This window comes from Camelus dromedarius, chromosome 19, assembly GCF_036321535.1.
Source record: "Camelus dromedarius isolate mCamDro1 chromosome 19, mCamDro1.pat, whole genome shotgun sequence".
Lineage (NCBI taxonomy): Eukaryota > Metazoa > Chordata > Mammalia > Artiodactyla > Camelidae > Camelus > Camelus dromedarius.
Window position 1 is genome coordinate 2,780,709 of NC_087454.1, and position 17,488 is coordinate 2,798,196.

The window sequence follows — 17,488 nt, forward strand, 5'->3', positions numbered from 1 at the left end:
AACGTTCCTCTGATCATTCTTCTGCAGTTTCTCATGGTATACTCACTCTTTCTGGGAAACATACACACGGGTGTCCACGATTGTGCGCTTTACGGGAAATCCACGCCCACGATGTAGACAGAAGGGCGGGGAGAGCAGCTGGCTAGGCCTCCGCACTGTTCGTCTTGGTCACAGGGTGACGAGGGTGAAGCCTGTGGGCGGACCAGGGGCCAGGGGCTGCCTCCTCTGACTGCATCACAGACACTCCAGCCCGCTCGTTCATGACTTCCCTTACACCAGTGCAAACAAACATCTACATCTACATAACATGTACAACCAGTGCAAAGGAAGGAAGCTCTGTGTTACAGGAGAACTGGCATCTACCAGATAGTGACATGCGTCACAAGAGGGACAGCCAGGGCACAGGGCTCTGTCTGCTGGGTCTGTCGCTGCCCTCAGGGAAGCTCAGTCTCATCCAGTCAGCCCCTCTGGTGGCCTCTGATCACTGACCTTTCCATCCCTCCAATGGGCAGCTTTCCCAGCCACACCCTTCCTGTCCCTGAGTGTTCTGGGGGCCTCCAGAACATGCCAGGGCAGCCCTGCCCCTCCACAGGCAGGGAGAGACCCCGGGCAGCTGAAACAGTCCTCCGAGTAGGCCCTAGAGTAGAGCCCAGAACATGAGTGACATGGTGAATCTGACCTTCCACACACCTGTTTAGCTTTACACACGAGGAAGCTGAGGTCCAGAGGGTCAGGGGATCTGCTTATCACCCTCAGCCTGTACGTGGCCTGGCGTCCAGGAGTAGCCAGTGCTCCCCACTCCTCCGCGGGCCTGCCTTCCTCAACACCTTTACCTGCCACAATCAAATGGAGATGAAAACGCGATGGCTAGTGTGGAGCAGAGGTTGCCCAACTTCAGTGCCTCTTTGGAGCACCTGGAGAGCTTTGACAACTCACGATGCCCTGGCCGCCCACGAAACCAATTAAACCACCACCTCTAGTCTGAGAGCCAAGCATCTGGGGTACCTGGCCCAGGGCAAGTAGCGTGGCTTGTCTGTGTCTGGAGTGGGGAGGGGCAGGAGAGGGGGCTGGGGAATCCAACCCACTCTGGCATCCTGCAGTCTGGGAGAGGAAGTGGTGGACGGCGAGGGTTTTATGAAGATGCTTGGTGGCTCAGGATTTAGGGCTTTCTCACATGGAGGCTGGACTTGCCCCAGAAATTTGACGGTCTGCAAACTATCCTACCTCTGGAGGAGCTGGACCAGTCTACCAGTACTAACTTAGAAATGAGCAGCCTCACGGAGCTCACCCAGGATGGCAGAGTAGGAAGACCCCAAGCTTGCCGCCTCTTGGGGGCGCCGCAACCACAACCGTCTGCAGGAACACCATCAGTGAAAGAGACTGGAACTTACCGATAACATCTACAACCAAGGATACAAAAAGGAAACGGCCCCAGTGAGAGGGGCAGAGTCACCACACAGTCAAGTCCCACACCGCAGCCCACAGACAGGAGGATGGTGACAACGGCAGAGTTCTCCCACAGGAGCGAGGGGTCAGCCCCATGTCAGGCTCCCCAGTCCAGGTGTCCTATGCCAGGAAGACGAGCCCCAGAACACTTGAAGGGCTTATCTTTCAGAGTCCCAGAGGGCTGGGGGAGATGGCAACTCCAGTAGTAAAGGACGTGCACAAAATCTCACACACTCCGGGACCCTGGTCAGAAGCGGTCATTTGAAAAGAATCTGGATCGGACCTACGTTTTGGCCCTGGAGAGCCTCTGGGAGAGGCAGGAGGCAACTGGGGCTCACCCTGGGGACACAGACACTGGCTGCAGCCGTTTGGGGAGCTCATTCTACCACGTGGACACTGGTGCCGACAAATGCCATTCTGACATATTCCCTCCGGCCCATCGGCATCAGGACCCAGCCCCTCTCCTGCCCACCAACCTCTAGTCCCCAGTACTGGGGCTCCTCAGGCCACACAACTAACTGGTGAGGGGGCAGCCCCACCCACCAGCACACATGTGCCTTAAGACCCCCTGAGCGCACAGCCACCCCTGGACACAGCCCTGCCCACTAGAGCTCACACACCAGTGCCCAGACTGGAGACCCAGGACCCCCAGGGCCCTGCAGCCAGAGACCCCAAGACCCATCTCCACCCACCAGCAGGCAGAGAGCAGCCACAGGGCATCCGCAGCTCCGCAGCCTGTGGGCCCAGCCCGCTCACCAACAGGCCAGTACCTCTCCTGGGAACCAGCTAGGCCCTGGTGCCACGCATGAGCAGGCCAACACAGACTCCACCGCCAGCTGGATCAGGAGCCAGCCTCCCCTCCAGCAGTCTGCCACGAGCCCTGCAGCCAGACCCAGACCCCAGGACTTGGCTTCACCCACCAGTGGGCAGGCACCAGGCTCCAGGGTCTCCTGGACCCCAACTTCACCCACCAGTAAGCCAGCTGTAGCTCCAGGGCCCCCTGGGGACTCTGCAACCAGCCACCTCATGACCCAGCCCCAACTACTGGTGGCCAGCAGCCTCCACCCAAGGCCAGGCCTGACCACCACCAAGACCAGGGCCGGCAAAGCCTATCAGGCCGCCCGCACAATGAGCCCACCACAGCGGAAGGACCCGCACAGCCCACGCTGGGGGCACCCCTGGAGCATACAGCTCTGGTGATGAGAGGGGAGAGCACTGCTGGGGCGCAGAGAACGTCCCCTACAGAAAGCCACTTCTCAGAACATGATGCTGTGCACCAGAAATTAACACAACGTTGTAAACTGGCTATACTTCAATAATTTTAAAAAAGCCACTTCTCCAAGGTCAGGAAATGTAATCAACCTACCAGACATATAGAAATAAACACAGCAAACTAGGCAAAATGAGGAGACAGAGGAGCACGTTCCAAACAAAGGAACAAGACAAAACTCCCGAACAACTAAGTGGAGTGGAGACAGGCAACCTACCCGACAGGGTCAGAGTAACTCGGAGAACCGGCTCCTTGAAAAGAAACAAAATTGATGAACCTTTAACCAGACTCACCAAGAAAAAAGTGACAAGGCCTCAAAAACCAATAAAATCAGAAATGAAAAAGGAGAAGTTACAACTGACACCATAGAAATATAAAGGAACCTAGGAGGCTACTGTGAACAACTAATGCCAATAAAATGGACAACCTAGAAGTGGACAGTTTCTTAGGAAGATGCAACCTCCCACGACTGAAGGAAGAGAAGGAAAATATGAGCAGACCAACTGCCAGGAATGTAATTGAATCAGTAATTTTAAAAGTCCTAACAAACAAAAGTCCAGAACCAGATGGTTTCACAGATGAATTCTACCAAACATTTAGGGAAGAGTTAACACCTATCCTTCTGAAATTATTCCAAAAAAACAAAACTCAGAGGAAGGAACACTGCCAAACTCACTCTATGAGTCCAGCATCACCCTGTTACCGAAACCAGACAGAGATATTACAGACCAGTATCACTGATGAACGCAGATGCAAAAACCTAGCAAACCCAATTCAACAATACATTAGAAGGATCACACACCACGATCAAGTGGGATTCATCCTGGGGATGCAAGCACTTTTCAGTATCTGTAAATCAGTGTGATGCACCACATTCACAAATTAAAGAATAAAAACCATATGATCATCTCAGTAGATGCAGAAAAAGCTTTTGACAAAATTCAACATCCATTTATGATTTAAAAAAAAAAAAAAAAACTCCAGAAAGTGGGCACAGAGGGAACACACCTCAACAAAGTAAAGGCCATACATGACAAACCCACAGCTCACACCACACTCAGTAGTGGAAAGCTGAGAGCACTTCCTCTAAGGTCAGGATCAAGACAAGGATGCCCACTCTTGCCATTGTTATTCACTATAGTTTTGGAAGTCCCAGCCACAGCAATCAGGGAAAAAAAGGAATCCAAACTGGAAAAGAAGTAAAACCATCACTGTTTGCAGATGACATGATACTAGACACAGAATATCCTAAAGATGCCACCAGAGAACTGCTAAAGCTCAATGAACTTGGTAAAGTTGCAAGATATAAAATATACAGAAATCTGCTGCATTTCTATGCACTAACAACAAACTATCAGAAGGAGAAATTAAGAAAACAATCCCATTTACATCCAAAAAACATAATACTTAGGAGTAAACCTACCTGAGGAAGTTAAAGACTTGCACTCAGAAAACTATAAAGCAGAAAACTAAAAAAACACTGATAAAGAATCTGAAGACAACACAGATGGAAATACATTCTGTGTTCATAGATTCGAAGATAGGGTTTTAAATTACCATGTTACCCAAGGCAAACTACAGATTAAATGCAATCCCTATTAAAATACAAATGGCATTTTTCACAGAACTAGAACAAATAATTTTAAAATCTGTATGGAAACACAAAGGACCCTCAATAGCCAAAACAAACTTGAGAAAGAACAGAGCTGGAGGAATCACACACCTTGATTTCAGACTATACTGCAAAGCTACAGAAATCAAAACAATATGGTACTGGCACCAAAAAAGGCACATAGCTCAATGGAACAGGATAGAAAGCCCAGAAATACACCTACACATTTATGGCCAATTCATCTGTGACACAGGAGGCAAGAACAGACAATGGAGAAGAGACAGTCTCTTTAATAAGTGGTACTGGGAAACTGGACAGCTACCTGTAAAAGGCAGAAATCAGAAAATTTCCTAACACCATAAACAAACTCAAAATGGAGTAAAGACCTAAATGTAAGACTAGAGACCATAAAACTCTTAAAAGAAAATATAGGCAGAACATTCAGACAGAAATCTTCTCAGTACTTTTTTGGGGATCTGTCTCCTAAGGCAAAAGAAACAAAAGCAAAAATAAACAAATGGGACCTAAGTAAACTTAAAAGCTTTTGCACAGCAAAGGAAACCACAGTCAAGATGAAAAGGCAACCTAAAGAATGGGAGAAATATTTGCAAATGATACAACCAATAAGGGGATTATAGCCAAAATAAACAGTTCCCACAACTCAGCATCAAAAAAAAAAAAAAAAAACCAAAAAAACTGAGTAAATAATGGGCAGAAGAACTGAATAGACATTTTTCCAAAGAAGATATACAGATGGCCAATAGGCACATTGAAACAATGCTCAACATTGCTAATCAGAAAAATGCAAATCAAAATCCCAGTGAGATATCACCTCACGCCTATCAGAATAGCCATCATCAAAAAGACCACAAATAACAAATGTTGGTGAGGATGTGGAGAAAAGGGAACCCTTGTACACTGCTGGCAGGACTGTAAATTGGTGCAGCCACTGTGGGAAAAAATTATGGAAGTTCCTCAAAAAACTAAAAATAGAACTGCCATATGATCCAGTAATTCCACTCCTGGGTATATAGCCAAAGAAAACGAAAACGCTAATTTGAAAAGATACCTGCACCCCCAACGTTCATAGCAGCATTGTTTACAATAGCCTAGATATGGAAGCAACCTGAGTGTCCTTCAGCAGATGACTGGACAAAGAAGTTGTGGTATCTATATACCGTGGAATACTACTCAGCCATAAAAAAGGAAACATTGCCATTTACAACAACATGGATGGACTTGAAGGCTATTAAGCTTGGTGAAACGAGTCAGACAAGAAAGACGGATACTGTAGGATATTACTTATATGTGGAATCTAAAAAATAAAACAAACTAGTGAATATAGCAAAAAAAAAAAAAAAAACAGATTTAGAGATACAGAGAACAAACTAGTAGTTACCACTGGGGAGAGGGAAGTCGAGAGGGGCAAGATACGGGTAGAGGATTAAGAGGTACAAACTACTATGTATAAAATAAGTATCACAAGGATATACTGCACAGCACAGGGAATACAGTCATATTTTATAATAACTATAAATGGAGTATAACCTTTAAAATTTGTGAATCACTATGTTGTACACCTAAAACTTATATAATACTGTGAATTTACTATACTTCAAACAAAAAATAAAAATAAGTAAAAATAGTACCCTTCTGTAAAAAAAAATAATAATAATAAATAAAAATAAACAGCCTCACTGCTTGGCAACAGGGGAAAGGCTGACAATATTCCAGGAAACTCCTCCCTGTCCCTGAGGAACATTACAATGGTGTCTCTGAAGATGCTGACAAATACCTGCTTGGTGACAATAGCACTGCACAATTTTAACACTGGTTTAAAAGTTACTTTTTTGGTGGGAGAGAAAACTTTGGTATTTCAAAGGTAAAAGTTGAATTTATGATCTTAGAGCCATACTATGTCCTTAGGTGACTAATAGATTGGTTAGCACAGGCATTTTGTAAACATAAAGGCTAAGATCTAATGATTTTTAACATTAATTTATATTTTCCTAAATTTTATGTGGTATTCTAAAACTGAATTTAAAAAGACTAAAATCATACAACCTATGTCCTTCAACCACAATGGAGTAAAATTAGCTATTAACAAATTTAGGACATTAAAAATGCGTGGGAAGATCACATTCCTAAACAAAGACAAAACTCCTATAAGAGAGATTAAAAGATATCTGGAGATAAATGAAAATGAAAACGAAAACATGAGTATTTGAATAAATTATACAATAACAAAACACCTATATTAAAAAGTAGAAAAGAAAACAGATATTAAGTCAATAACATTCCACCTTAAGAAACTAGAAAAAAGAGCAAACTTAACACACAGCAAGCAGAACGAAGGAAATAAGATTAGAGCAAAAGCAAGTAAAATGACGAATATAGAAATGGGAGAGAAAAATCAAGGAAACCCAAAGTTAGTTCTGTGAAAAAAATTAGACTGATTTAGGAAAAAAGCATATTCAAAGTACTAATCTCAGGAGTGAGAGAGGAGATGTACCACCAACCCTATAGAAATAAAAAGAATTAAGGGAACGCTATAAGCACCTGTACGCTGACAAATTAGGTAAGCAACACGAGATGGGCTAATTCCTAGAAAGAAACAGACAACTGTGAATACACCTGTAACAGGAGACTGAATCAGTAACCAAAAATCTTCCCACAAAGAAAAGCCCAGGACCAAATGGTTTCACTCATCAATCCTATCAAATGTTTACGAAGGAATCAGTACCAATCCTTCATAAATGTTTCCAAAAGATAGACAGAACGCTTTCTAACTTCTTCTATGAGGCCAGTATTGCCCTAATATCAAAACCACACAAAGATGTCACAAGAATATTGTAGATCAATATTCCTCAGAAATGCAAAAATTCTTAACAAAATAATCTGGCACCATATAAAAATTATACACCATGACCAAGTGGGATTTATGGCAAGAATGCAAGGTTGATTCAGCACACAAAAGAAATCAATGTAATAACAATATTGTTAAAATAAAGGATAGGACCATATGATCTCAATAAATGCAGGAAAAGCACCTGAAAAATCTGAGCCATCATAATAGACACACTCCACCGTCTAGGAACAGAAAGGACTTCCTCAACTTGCTAAAGGGCGTCTATGAAAAACCCACAACTAACATGATACTTAATAGTGTGAAAACTTTCACTTTAAAATCAGAAACAAGAGAAAGATGTTTGCTCTTGGCACTTCTATTCAGCATTGTGTTGAAGGGTGTGACAATTACACAAGGAAAAGAAATAAATAATCAAATATTAAAAACCACTAATTTGAAAAGATAATGCACCCCAATGTTCACAGCAGCACTATTTACAATAGCCAAGCTACGGAATCAACCTAGGTGTCCGTCGGCAGATGACTGGATAAAGACGACATGGTGTCCATATACAACGGACTACTACCTAGCCATGAAAAATAATGAAATCTTGCCGTTTGTGACAACACGGAGAGACCTTGGGAGCGTTATGCTAAGTGAGGTAAGTCAGAAAGAGACAAACACCATATGATCTCATTATATGTGGAATTCAAAACAAGAACACCAAGCTCACAGACACAGAAGACAGACTGGTGGCTGTCAGAGGTAGGGGTGGGACGGGTGGGTGAAATGGATGACGGGGGCCAAGATGCATAAACTTGCGGTTATAAAATGAGTCAGTCATGAGGCTGTGATGTACAGCACAGCAACTATAGTTAATACTGTGTATGTGAAAACTGCTCAGAGAGTAGGTATTAAAACTTCCCATTACAAGGAAAAAAAATTGTAACTGTGTGCTGACAGATATTTACTAGACTTACTGTAGTGATGATTTTGCAATACACACAAATACTGAATCACTATGTTGTACACCTGAAACTAATATACCATTATGTCAATTATACTTCAATTTATAAAAAGAAATAGAAGGCTTCCAGACTGTAAAGGTAAAAATATCTATCTATAGACACGATCTTATACAGAGAGAATGCTAAAGAATCCACACATCAAAAACAAGAAAACTCCCCAAACCCAACCTGTTAGAACTAGTAAGTTCAATAAGTTTGTAGAATACACAAAAACCAATTGTATTTCTAAACACTAGCAATAAACAATCTGAAAATGAAATCAAGTAAGCAGTTTCATTGATAGTAGAATCAAAAAGAATAAAATTCTTGGGAATAAATTAACCAAAGAAGTGCAAGACTTGTGTACTGGAAACTACAAAACATTGCTGAAAGAAATTAAAGACGACCTAAATAAATGGAAAGATACTCACATGGATTGGAGGACTTAACATCATGAAACTGGCAAAATTTGCCTACAGATTCAACGAGGTCGCTATTAAAATTCCAACTGTCTTTCTTGCAGAAATGGACAAATGAGTCCTAAAATTCATCTGAAAACGCAAGAGGTCCAGAATACCCAGTTCAATTCTGAGAAAGGGAAGACAAAGTTGGAGGTCTCACACGTCCCAATTTCAAAACTTACTACAGAGCCATAGCAAGCAAGGCAGTGTGTGCTGGCGAGGAGAGACATACAGATTGATGGACTAGAACTGAGAGTCCAGAAATAAACCCTTTCTTCTATAAGCAACTGAGTTTGAACAAGGACGCCAAGACCATTCAATGATGAAAGAACAGTCTTTTTAACAAATGGTTCCTGGACAGCTGGACATCCACCTGCGAAAGCACCAAGTTGGACTCACCACAAACCAAACTCAAAACGGATCAAAACCTAAATCGAAGAACTAAAAACATAACACTTTCAGAAGAAATCACAGGTGTAACTCTTTGTGATCTTGGATTAGGCAATGATTTTCTTTTTAGATATAACACTAAAAGCACAACCAAAGGAAAAAATAAACTGAACTTCATCAAGTAACATTTTTTAAACTTGTACTTCAAAGAACACCCAAGAAAGTTAAAAGCCAACTCACCGAATGGAGAAGGTATCTTCAAATTATGTATGTGATAAGGGTCTACTGTCCAGAATATATAAAGAACTCTTAATTCAACAAGAGGCGACCCAATTTAAAAACAGGCAAAGGATCTGAATAGACATTTCTCCAAAGATACACAAACGGCCAATAAACACATGAAAAGATGTTCGATATATCATTAATCATTAGGGAAATGCACATCACAGCCATAATGACAGATCACTTGACAACACTAGGATGGCTATAATGAAAAAAGTGGAAAATAACACATGTTGATGAAAATGTGAAAAAACTGGAAGTCTTCTACACTGTCAGTAGGAATATAAATTGGTGCAACCATAGTGGAAAACAGCTTGGCACGTCCACAAAATGTTAAACACAGAGTTACTACATGATTCTGCATTTCCATTCCTAAGAGAACTGAAAACAAGTACTCAAATGCTTGTACACAAATGTTCACAGCGTCATTGCTCACCACAGAGGATAAATAGCCCTGATGTCCATCAATGGATGACAAATATCATTTATGTTCTTATATGTGGACTATTAAAAAAAAAAGCTACAAATTTTATTTACAAACAAGAAATAGACTCACATAGAAAACAAACTGTGGTTACCCAGGGGGAAAGGGGGTGGATAGATGAGGAGTTTGGGATTAACAGACACACACTACTATATATAAAATATATAAACAACAAGGATCTGCTGTACAGCACAGGGAACTATATTCAATTTCTTGTAATGAGCCATAATGGGAAAGAAACTGAAAAAATATATATGTATATAACTGAATTGCACCTGGAACTAACATTATAAATTGACTACACTTCAATAAAAATTTTTTTAACTTTTTAAAGTGTTCTGGAATGAGTGGTGATTTTGCACAGCTTTGGGAATATACTAAAACCCACTGAATATTACACTTTAAAGGTTAATTTTACAGTATTTGGACTAGCTCTTAATTTTTAAGCATGTATATATGCTCTCAACTAACACAGGGAAGAAGTGGGAAAAATACATAATTGATTCAGAACAAGGGACGAAAAATTTTAGCAAATAGAATCCAACAACACATAAAAAAGATTATACATCATGACCAAGTGGGGTTCATCCCAGGGACACAAGGCTGGTTCAACATACACAAGTCAATCGATGTAATACATCACATCAACAAGAGAAAGGACAAAAACCACATGATCATCTCAATCAACGCAGAAAAAGCATTTGATAAAATTCAACACTCATTTATGATAAAAACTCTCGCCAAAGTGGGTATAGAGGGAACATATCTCAACATAATAAAAGCTATATATGACAAACCTACAGCCAGCATAGCACTCAACGGTGAAAAACTCAAAAGCTTCCCACTAAAATCTGGGACAAGACAAGGCTGCCCACTATCACCACTCCTATTCAACATAGTCCTGGAAGTCCTAGCCACAGCAATCAGGGAAGAGAGAGAAATAAAAGGGATCCAAATTGGAAAAGAAGAGGTAAAAGTGTCACTATATGCTGACGACATGTTACTATATATAGAAAACCCTAAAAGGTCCACACAAAAGCTACTAGAGCTGATTGAAGAATTCAGCAAGGTAGCAGGTTACAAAATTAACGTTCAAAAATCAGTTGCATTTCTTTACACTAACGATGAATCAACAGAAAAAGAAAGTAAAGAAACAATCCCCTCTAAAATAGCACCCAAAGTAATAAAATATCTGGGAATAAATCTAACCAAGGAGGTGAAAGAATTATACACAGAAAACTATAAACCATTGATGAAGGAAATTAAAGAAGACTTTAAAACATGGAAAGATATTCCATGCTCTTGGATTGGAAGAATTAATATTGTTAAAATGGTCACACTGCCCAAGGCAATCTACAGATTTAATGCAATCCCTATCAAATTACCCAGGACATATTTCACAGAACTAGAACAAATCATAACAAAATTTATATGGAACCATCAAAGACCTAGAATTGCCAAAGCATTACTGAAGAGAAAGAAAGAGGCTGGAGGAATAACTCTCCCAGACTTCAGACAATACTATACAGCTACAGTCATCAAGACAGCATGGTATTGGTACCAAAACAGACATACAGACCAATGGAACAGAATAGAGAGCCCAGAAATGAACCCACAAACTTTTGGTCAACTCATCTTCGACAAAGGAGGCAGAATACACATTGGAATAAAGACAGTCTCTTCAGCAAATGTTGTTGGGAAAACTGGACAGCAGCATGTAAAACAATGAAGCTAGAACACTCCCTTACACCATATACAAAAATCAACTCAAAATGGATCGAAGACTTAAACATAAGACAAGATACAATAAACCTCCTAGAGGAAAACATAGGCAAAACATTATCTGACATACATTTCAAAAATTTTCTCCTAGAAGAAATAAAAGCAAGAATAAACAAATGGGACCTAATGAAACTTATAAGCTTCTGCACAGCAAAGGAAACCAGAAGCAAAACAAGAAGAAAACCTACGGAATGGGAGAAAATTTTTGCAAGTGAAACCGACAAAGGCTTGATCTCCAGAATATATAAGCAGCTCATACAACTCAATAAGAAAAAAATAAACAACCCAATCCAAAAATGGGCAGAAGACCTAAACAAGCAATTCTCCAAGGAAGACACACAAATGATCAAAAGGCACATGAAAAAATGCTCAATATCACTAATTATCAGAGAAATGCAAATCAAAACTACAATGAGGTATCACCTCACACCAGTCAGAATGGCCGTCATTCAAAAATCCACAAATGACAAATGCTGGAGAGGCTGTGGAGAAAGGGGAACCCTCCTACACTGCTGGTGGGAATGCAGTTTAGTGCAGCCACTGTGGAAAACAGTGTGGAGAGTCCTCAAAAGACTAGGAATAGACTTACCATATGACCCAGGAATCCCACTCCTGGGCTTGTATCCAGAAGGAAATCTACTTCAGGATGACACCTGCGCCCCAATGTTCATAGCAGCACTATTTACAATAGCCAAAACATGGAAACAGCCTAAATGTCCATCAACAGGTGACTGGATAAAGAAGATGTGGTATATTTATACAATGGAATACTGTTCAGCCATAAAAACCGACAACATAATGCCATTTGCAGCAACATGGATGCTCCTGGAGAATGTCATTCTAAGTGAAGTAAGCCAGAAAGAGAAAGAAAAATACCATATGAGATCGCTCATATGTGGAATCTAAAAAACAAAAACAAAAACAAACAAAAACAAAGTGTAAATACAGGACAGAAATAGACTCATAGACAGAGAATACAGACTTGTGGTTGCCAGGGGGTGGAGGGTGGGAAGGGATAGACTGGGATTTCAAAATTGTAGAATAGATAAACAAGATTACACTGTATAGCACAGGGAAATATACACAAAATGTTATGATAACTCACAGAGAAAAAAATGTGACAATGAGTGTGTATATGTCCATGAATGACTGAAAAATTGTGCCGAACACTGGAATTTGACACAACATTGTAAAGTGATTATAAATCAATAAAAAATGTTAAAAAAAAAAAAAAAAAAGAACAAGGGACGAAAAAGGACAAATGGCAAACACATAGCTGACACGGATTTTAGCTCAAAGTATTAATACGTTAAGTGAAAACTGACTACACGCTTGTGTGAGAGTATCTAGCTATACATGTATGCTTACAAAAAAAAACACATCTAAAACTAAAAACTTTAAAGTGAAAGGTAGAAGATATGAGTTATACAAATACGAACAACAAAAAACTGGCGTAGCCATATCAGCATCAAAGTATCTGTTAAAGCAAAAAGAATGTTAGAAAAAACTTCATAATGACAGCAGACGGAGTTCTACTGAAAGATAAAGACAATTCCAAACTCACGTGTGCCTAATCGCTTACCCTCAAAACACATGAAGCGGAAGTTGATGTCGCGGCTATAGCAAATACAGAAAAGTGCAAAACCGTTAAAAGGGGGCTTTGGGCCCAAGGCAGTAAGTGACAGCATCTGACCTCTTACACCCTCAACAGCGATGGGATGTTCAAGAGTCATGTAATTGGTTTTGTGTTTTACTTTTGCACGTTTCCAAGTGAGTACAGAGGCTTCTAAATTTCCTCCCAATGACCCCACCTCCGGGGATTCGCACATGGTGTAATCCCCTCCTCTCCGTGGGGCCTGGGCCCAGCGACTTGTTTAAAACAGACAGAAAATGGCCAGAGTGATGGGCTGTCACTGCTGAGCTCAGGCTGTGGGCCTGTGACACTTGCTCCTTCTGCCTCGTCCTGCTCCCTCTGGGGAAGCCAGCTGCCCCCCTGTGGGCACCTAAGGAGGCACCAGGGGCCAAGGAACTGGGGGCCGTTTCCATTAGAGCCAGAGAGGAACTGAGGCCCTCAGGCCAACCACCCACGAGGAGCTGAGTCCTGCCAGGGCACCCCCGGAGGAAACCCCCCACCAGAGGACCCAGAGAAGCTACAGCTGGAGTTGTGGTCCACCAGCTAGGAGAGAACTGATGTCGTAAGATGACCCGTCTCCCAGGGCACTCTGGTACTTGACAGATACACAGGTGTCTGCATGTAAGGCGGGAGATGATAATTTTGGCTGAGACCCTATCTCGTTTTCTTTTTAAACATCCTGTTCATTCTTTGCATTTAAGCATTGCTTTATAAGGGACTGGACACATACATGAGTTTATGTCTGTACAATGGATTCCTGTGCGACTCTTAAGGATGTGTTATCAATGATGTATATGTTCATATAATGAATGTTTACTGCCCTGAGTGTAATTCTAGTGAGATAATTGCTAATCTACTGCAACTTTCAGGTGAGAAGACAAATTCAGGGAGGTTACATAATTTCCCTAAGGCCACCCCCGGTAAAGGGTTGGAACAAGTATTTGACAGCAATCAAATCACATCCTGGAACAGCGTTCTGTCCCACCTTGTGCCCAGGGCTCCGCGGACCCCCGGGGCCCAGGGAAGGAGCCCAAGCGCCCGGTCGTTCACAGCCTCTGCAAGGGAGCAGCGGAGCCCAGACTGGACTCACGTAGAAACGGGAGCGAACACGCCGCCGATCGCCTCTTGCAGTTAAGCCTCTGTACACCTGTGACATGCATGTCGCTACAGGTACCCTTGCTCTCTAAGCTCTTACTATCGGGCTTAAGAGTCAAATGAAGTCAGTTTTTAGATCTGTTCTGGGAACTCTTGCTACTACTTTAAACTCAGGAACCGAACTCCGCGGGACTTGTATCGGCCCCCCGACTCAAGCTTGCTGTCTGACTTCCATCACCCAACCCAGGAACCAGACAGATCCGGGAGGTGAGGGATAGTTACAAATACACAGAAAATACAAACTTCTGGCTTGGCAGTCACTGGTTATTTCGAGTGGGTGCCAATATGAGAAACTTAGTTTTCAAGTATATCAGTGCTAAGTGGTCTTAATTTTTACAAGAATATTTACATAATTTTTAAAAAGAAAATACACCTGTCGGTGGAATGCCCCTTTTGGGGAACCCTGCCCATCTCGAGAACCTCACCCAGATTCCCAGAGGGGGCCTCACCCGAATATTTGGAAGCCGACGCCCTCGGGGATACGAGGGCCAGCCTCGTCCCCGCTCAGGGATCTCGGCCCCAGCGGGTCCTTCCGCAGCGTGGCCTCCAGGCTGCTACGCTGGACGCCCCTGTGTTGAAGCAGCAGCCACTCACGTACCACGTGAGCGTCCCAGATATACTGCAAAGCAAGCAGTTCACCCCTCGAGCCCTTGCCACCCAGGGCCCATGGCTGGGACTGCGGGGGTGACGGGAAACCTTTCTGGCGTCTTGGGGCTCAGCAAGCTCTCTCCTTCTGCCCTGGAGCTGCCGCTCAGATGGCTGAGGGCTGTGCTAACAAGGGGTGAGTCTTGGCCTGGGGACCTGTCTGCCAGCCTCTGATCCTTTTCCCAAGACCTGGGCTGGCTGCCTGGTGGCAACTCTTAATCAAAAGGCCAAGAGAGCAGCTTAAATGACCATGGCCACCTCGGGGCTCCTGGGGAGGCTGTGAACCCTCCCCCCACCCCCCGGCAGCAGGGCAACATGTCCATAATCCTCCAAAGTGCCTCTTCCTAGACCTGCACCTCTTCCTGAACCCAAGGCACTGCTTGGGTAAAATGAAAAACCGGTTGACTTACACCTTACTTATACCTTGCTATAAATTTGTAGCAGCAGCCTGCCAGCTGTGACAGTTCCCACTTTCGCTTCCTTTGTTATCCGAAAGCGTTATTGCCTGATTACTTTTTACCAGCCTCCTGGGGGAAGAAATGGCCCAGCAGCCCCGTGCTTGGAGAGGAATGACCTGAGAGTCTCGCTCACGCCTGGTGTGTGGTCGTCAGGACAGCACCAGCCCTCAGCTGCGTTTAGTCCTCAGCTGCGTTTCACACCCAACCTGCCTTCTCAATTTCCAGCTGCCCCAGGAAGGAGGAGGGAGAGACACACAGCACCCCCCCACCCCCCCGCCGCAGCCCGTCACTTGTGGGAGGACAGGGACGCCTGCCGAGTGCCCTGCAGAGGTGAAAGTTCAGCTCAGCGGCAGGCTGCAGCATGTGCAGCAGTCACGGGGACAAGCAGATTGGGGATTGGGCCCTTCCCACCCCGTCCGCCCAGCAGGTCCTCTCCTCGGCTTGGACGTCCCTTCACGGGATCCTGGGACATGGAGAGTCGTGTCAGCAGCCACAGTGATGCCCCCGGAACCAGCCTCTCAGTGCTGGGCTCTCCTGTGACCAGGACACTTAGAAGAACTGTGGCTCCTGTCAGTGACCAGGTTTGGAGAGAGACGCATGCACCCGAGTGATCAGAGCGTAACCCGAACCACTTCACTGCCAACCATACGCGTGTGTGTGTTAAGCATCCTAACAGCTTCATCAGCCGGTGACAGACATGCTGTAACTGCACACATTTAAAGGACGCGACTTGATTCGTGTTGACGTGTGTACGCTGGCATAAGCAGAGAGAACACTTGCATCACCCCAGCCTCCTTGAGCCTCCTTGTGATCCCTCCTGCCCTCCCCCAAGCAGCCACTGGTCTGCTTTTTGTCACAAATAAGCAGATTTGCAACTACTTATCACACCAGCTCAGGGCCCAGCAGGCAAACACGCACTTTCTTTCTGTAGGTTGAGCCTTTTGTTGTGCGTTTAAAAGTCTCAATTCCCAGAGAGCCAGAGAAACAGACACAGATGAAAGGCTGGTCTGGGGCCTCCTCCCGGGAGTCCTGCCCGAACAACAGCCTTGCCTGCTGGGAGGCAACCCTCACCACCCTTCCCAGCAGGCTCAGGACGGCATGAGACTCCTGGCCAGTTCTGGACCCGAACAAGGAAACCCAGAAAGAGGACACAGGAAGCCAGCCGCTGCCACCTGGCCCCTCAGCCCACGCCACCCAGCTGCTCAGTGGAGCAACCTCCGGCCTCCCTCCCTCCCTGGAGCACTACCCTTTCAGCTCTTTCCTCCGCCTGCTTCTGTCACTGAACCAGGTCCGTTTTGCAGGATGCCCAGCAAACCAGAAAGCTGAGACGCCGGGTCCACAGCAAAGACGGGCAGCCCAGCCAGGAGATGGCTGAACAAACCTCAACGCCACCCCTGGAGAGCAAGGGGCTGGGGTATTTACGGGATGAGGACTAAGACGCAGGGCGATCAGAGGCGCAGGCGCATGGGGAGAGGTGATGGGGAAAAGGTGCGTGATCGCCGTTCTGCGCAGGCGTTAACTAAGCTACCGGCCTCTGAACCCTGGAAAGTCACGGAGCGCACGCTGGCGCATGCCCACCTGGAGGGTCATGGTCCCATCCAGCCTTAACCAGCTCAGCTCGACCTGGACGCAGGTGTCTCCAAGTTTTGGAAAACAACTTGGGGCCAACATCTTATTAGTTTGGGCTCCGTGCCGCGTGGAGGACAGGCAAGTCTTCAAACCACCTCGATTAGCGAAGGCAGGTGAAATGGATTCGACTCAGCACCACGTGTCACTCCCTTCCCCCTCCCCGCAGCCCCCGCGGCCCCAGGTCAAAGTCAACAGCTTCTTCTCTACCCTCAACCTGTTTGCAGAATGAGGCCTCCGACTCGGCTCCGCCCCGAGGACATCGTGCCTTCTCCCACAGGGCCCCACACCGACGGGATGCAAGTGCAGCTGGAAACGGGCGCCCGCCTGGCTCCCGCAGCCGTGTCCAGGCTCACCCTCTTACCACAGAGGAAGGATGTCCAGGCGTT

At 44.5% G+C, this 17,488-nt stretch overlaps 1 long non-coding RNA gene across 1 annotated transcript; it reads right to left on the bottom strand.

Annotated features, from left to right (window-relative positions):
• Positions 1-13: 13 nt before the first annotated feature.
• LOC135318600 (uncharacterized) lies at positions 14-16,897 on the bottom strand. The gene is made up of 3 exons (XR_010376789.1): positions 16,720-16,897; positions 691-833; positions 14-191 (listed from the first exon to the last, which is right to left on the bottom strand). It is a non-coding gene; the product is annotated as an uncharacterized LOC135318600 (long non-coding RNA).
• Between the last annotated feature and the right edge of the window lie 591 nt (positions 16,898-17,488).